Genomic DNA, 5,669 nt, shown 5'->3' on the forward strand with positions numbered 1-5,669 from the left:
AGAAACATGCTAACGTCAAACTCTAGTCACTTATGAGGTTCCATTTCAGTTAGGATGTTGCCTTAGAAAGTAGCTGTCTATATTGGCAGATTATAGGTTTGGGAACAGAGCTAATATCTGGTGTCATCTCAGCTATCACTAAGTGACCATATCCTGTAGATAATCCAATTGTTGACGACATCATATTCTGCAAACCCCCCCGCCCCCCCATGTGCTTCAGACATGAACGATACTGCCGTTGTGTTGAGGAGTGTTCTGCTATTACTTTTCTAAACGATAAGATTTAAAATTTTTGCTTTGTGGACTAAAAAGTGGGTGAAAAAAATTCTAGTAACCAACCAAAACACCCAGACACCAGATAGCAACCACTCAAAACATTTTAGCAATCACATAGGGATGCAACACCTTGAACACCTTTGCAACAGCATAGCAATACCCTGGCAACCACCCAGAATTCCCTAGAAACCACATACTGTAGCAAAATGATAGAAACAACTTGAAACACCTTGGCAACCGCATAGCAATGCCCTGGCAACCATGAAGAACGCCCTACCAACCACATAGCAACATGCTAAAAACTTATTGCAAGAGAATGCAAAACTTATTGCGAGGGACGCAAAACTAAAAATCAAAATAACCACAAAATTATTATTTTTATTACCATCAGATTTTTTTTTTTCTGTATTAGTACTATGGTTTTTACCACGAATATCAAGGTTAAAATATGGTTATTTTAGTAAAACCATAATACATTTATTGTGAGGGCATGCAAAAGCAAAACTATTACAAGGGAATACAAAACTATTGCGAGGGCACGCAAAACTATTGTGAGGGAACGCAAAACATATTGCAAGGGAACGCAAACTATTGCGAGGAAATGCAAACTGTTGTGAGGGAATGCAAAACTTATTGTGAGGGCACGCAACATTTATTGCGAGGGAACGCAAACTGTTGCGAGGGCACACAAAAATATTGTGAGGGATTCCTAGGCAAAATTAAATGCATGGCGGATGAAGTGAGAAATATTTTCATTAAGTGCTTAAAAGTATTTATAAAAAATAGTTAAATTGAATTTAAATGAGGTATTTAACCAATATTTGTGTGTGCTACATATTTCATGCTTATTAGTGTATCACATCATTAGCTTAGCAACATGCTAACGTCAAACTGTAGTCACTTATGAGGTTCCATTTCAGTTAGGATGTTGCCTTAGAAAGTAGCTGTCTATATTGGCAGATTATAGGTTTGGGAACAGAGCTAATATCTGGTGTCATCTCAGCTATCACTAAGTGACCATATCCTGTAGATAATCCAATTGTTGACGACATCATATTCTGCACCCCCCACCCCGTGACCTCTCAATGTAAACTAACACTAACCATTGATGATAATGTCCATCTTCAGCTAGTTAAAGTGTCTCTTTGTCCTTATTGTATTACATTTTCCTTAGAGTTATCAACCCATGTAAGTACAAAATATCACTCAGGTTGTCTCAGGGTTTGGGGAAATAAACGTTCGTGCATAACTCATCCCTCACATTTGTGCTTCAGACATGAACGATACTGCAGTTGTGTTGAGGAGAGTTCTGTATGCAAAACATATTGCGAGGGCACGCAAAACTATTGCTAGGGCACGCAAAACTTCTTGTGAGAGAACACAAAACTTATTGCATGGGAATGCAAACTATTGCGAGGGAACGCAAAACTTATTGCGAGGGAATGCAAAATGTATTGCGGGGGAACGTAAAACTTATTGCAACATGCTAAAAATCTCTCAAAACACCCTAGCTACCACATACTGCATGCAAACGCATGGCAATGTCTTGGCAACCACCCAGAGCACCCTAGCAACCACATAGCAACATGCTAAAAACCACTCTGAACACATTTGCAACTGCATAGCAATGCCCTGGAAACCACCCAGAACACCCTAGCAACCACATAATGTAGCAAAATGCTTGAAACCACTCGGAACACTTTTGCAACTGCATAGCAATGCCCTGGCAACCACCAAGAATACCCTAACAACCACATAGCAACATGTTAAAAACCACTCTGAACACCTGCAACTGTATAGCAATGCCCTGGCAACCAGCCAGAGCATCCTAGCAACCACAGAGCAGCATGCTAAAAACCACTCAAAACACCCTAGCAACCACATACTGTAGCAAAATGCTAAAAACCACTCAGAACATCTTTGCAAATGCATAGCAATGCCCTGGCAACTACCCAGAGCACCCTAGCAACCACATAGCAACATGCTGAAAACCACTTAGAACACCTTGCAACTGCATAGCAATGCCCTGGAAACCAACCAGAACACCCTAGCAACCACATACTGGAGCAAAATGCTTGAAACCACTCGGAACTCTTTTTCAACTGCATAGCAATGCCCTGGCAACCACCAAAAATACCTTAGCAACCACATAGCAACATGCTAAAAATCACTTAGAACACCTTGCAACTGCATAGCAATGCCCTGGAAACCAACCAGAACACCCTAGCAACCACATACTGGAGCAAAATGCTTGAAACCACTCGGAACTCTTTTTCAACTGCATAGCAATGCCCTGGCAACCACCAAAAATACCTTAGCAACCACATAGCAACATGCTAAAAATCACGCAAAACACCCTAGCTACCACATACTGCATGCAAACGCATAGCAATGCCCTGGCAACCACCCAGAGCACCCTGGCAACCACATAACAACATGCTAAAAACCACTCTGAACACATTTGCAACTGTATAGTAATGCCCTGGCAACCACCCAGAACACCCTAGCAACCACATAATGTAGCAAAATGCTTGAAACCACTCGGAACACTTTTGCAACTGCATAGCAATGCCCTGGCAACCACCAAGAACACCCTAGCAACCACATAGCAACATGTTAAAAACCTCTCTGAACACCTGCAACCACCCAGAGCACCCTAGCAACCACACAGCAACATGCTGAAAACAACTCAGAACACCTTTGCAACCGCATAACAATGCCCTGGCAACCACCAAGAGCCTCCTAGCAGCCACATAGCAACATGCTGAAAACCATTCAGAACACCTTTGCAATAGCATAACAATGCCCTAGCAACCACATAGCAACATGCTGAAAACCACTCAGAACATCTTTGCAACCACATACTGGAGCAAAATGCTTGAAATCACTCTGAACACTTTTGCAACTGCATAGCAATGCCCTGGCAACAACCAAGAACACCCTAGCAACCACATAGCAACATGTGAGCCTGGTTTCTCCCAAGGTTATTTTTCTCCATTAACCAACATCTTATGGAGTTTCGTGTTCCTTGCCACAGTCGCCTTCAGCTTGCTCACAGGGGTTCTAAATACAATTATTATTTAATTATTTAATTTCTATACACATTTTACAGTCATATTTAATCAAACTACACAATGATCATTGTAAGACATTATAGATATTGCGGTTTTTTGCCTTGAAAAGCACCAAGAAAAAACTAGAAACCACATAGCAACATGCTAAAAACTACTCAAAATATCTCAGCAACCTGAGCAAAGCCCTGGCAACCACCCAGAACACCTTAGCAACCACATAGCAACATGCTAAAAACCACTAAAAACTGGTTTTGCACTGGCAAACACCACACACGCCTACTTTTTTCTTCCTCTTTATCTACCCCTAACTATATTCTACATCTTTTGTGTGTATTCTTTTCTTCCTGCACAATAGCAAGTCCCACCATTTAGTTTGACAGAATGTTGTTGACAGAGCACCAGTTATAGTAAGACAGCCACTTCAACACATGAAAAGCATGCTGTACCCTTTCGACCAGACATGCGTTGTTACCCTTACTTCAAACGCTAGAACATTCAACGTAGTTTCCTAGTTATGGCTATTTATTGATTTATTTATTTATCATGCAGGCATATCTCTGTGTTTAACTGACGCTTCTGCAAAGCAGCTGTAAATGCAGGGGAGTGATTTTCTAGGAAAAGCATCTCCACGGTGGGTTGTGATGAAATCAGATGCCTTAGGTGGGACGGCTTCCATTGCGAGACGCAAGGACATGCTGAGGGCGTGCAGACCAACAGCATCTGGCCGTCCTTCTGTTGAACAGTGAGAAAACACAGATCTGATAATACTGATGCTGCTTTGCTACCTAACACCTCCTTTCTTAGATGCTAGAAGATAAGCCAGTTCCAGTTGTGAAGGAATTACCTGACCAAATGTCACAAATGTGTAATAGAAGGAAGGTACCGCTGAAGTTGTTGTCTCCATGGTGATGACCTTGTTCTGCTTTAATAGCCTTTGAGTGTAACCTCTGAGATATGAAGTACAGATGGGAGGTAAAGATAGTGTCATGCTTTTGCTCGTGTTTATGTGTGTAATGAAGATATAATGCCAGTTATCTGTGCTGGTTTGGACGCCACGGAAAGGTGTTTTATCCTCTCGCTCTTGGTTGTGATCTAGCTGTCTAGTCTGTGGAAATCTTGATGAGGATCATTGAAAACCTCATTAAAAATGCAAGGCTGACCGGGGTGTTGCAACAGAGGACCAAGATAGAACAGAAAGGGAAGGGAACTCCTAATAAAGTGATGAAACTGTAAACAAGCGTGAAGCCACTCATGGGACTTAGGTTTCCACTTCAGTTCAGCCCTTTTTTCCACATTTACCCCCTCATGACCCCTGACCCTCTGAACATCTGTGACTAAACCAGAAGAGCAGAGCTGATCAAACCAATAAGAGCTGCTAATTGGAGGAAATGGGATTTATAATTACATTTTAGAAATCCATTAAAATGTACATCACGCATAGAGTGAGTTCATCTTTTTCATGGACCTACAGTGCCAAAACAGATCGACAGAATATGTGATCTACAGCCGTATATTATCTCAACTTTTTGTGTGGATATATACTGGATACAAAGCTGGACAATGATGCTTTCTGCCTGTCAATCATAGTATTGTAGTTGCAGCGAATTATTGAAGCTTAATGCCATTTTTATGCCATGTTGCTCAAAACAGTTGTCAGATGAGGGCGCTATTTTGCTGTTGTTTTTGACAGCCGTTTCTGCTCTTGTTGGTCTCATTAAAGCTCATTTGGTATCTTTGGAGTGTTGGGTTTTAGAAAAAGGGGGCGTGGCTAATCCAACGGCTCAGTTTGACATCTTGTGGAAATTCTAGAATTGCTAAAATCGCTTACAGCACCTTAAATTTCACTTTGTTTAAGCCTTTCATCCACACTGGAACGGTGTTTTCCTCCACCTAAAACGGAGACTTTCAAAAACAATCTCCATAACCACATACTTTGAAAAAGATGACATTAGGAAAATGAAAACTGAGTTTTTAACCAAACGGATTAGTGTGGACGTGGCACTGAAGATCATTTTCTGTGTCTATGCTACTCTTAAATTGTGAGGTCATGCTGGTATGAATTAAAGAAATTTGTTGCTTTGAGCATCGTTATGATATTATCTCGAAAGACCCTGACATGTACCAGCTTGCTGAAAATTTGCCAGTCACATTCAATTAGTACTACATTCCTAGGGGCGTTGGTGTGCCACACACAGTATTCACTTCAGAAGTGACTTAAAACAAAATGTCACTTTGCCTCCATCTAGTGGCCACATTGAAGAATTGCAGTATTACTGCAGCTACATTGACCATTTGTTTCTTTGTTGTAACCATGTTGCA

The sequence above is a fragment of the Myxocyprinus asiaticus genome, chromosome 45, assembly GCF_019703515.2.
Source record: "Myxocyprinus asiaticus isolate MX2 ecotype Aquarium Trade chromosome 45, UBuf_Myxa_2, whole genome shotgun sequence".
NCBI classification, from domain to species: Eukaryota; Metazoa; Chordata; class Actinopteri; order Cypriniformes; family Catostomidae; genus Myxocyprinus; species Myxocyprinus asiaticus.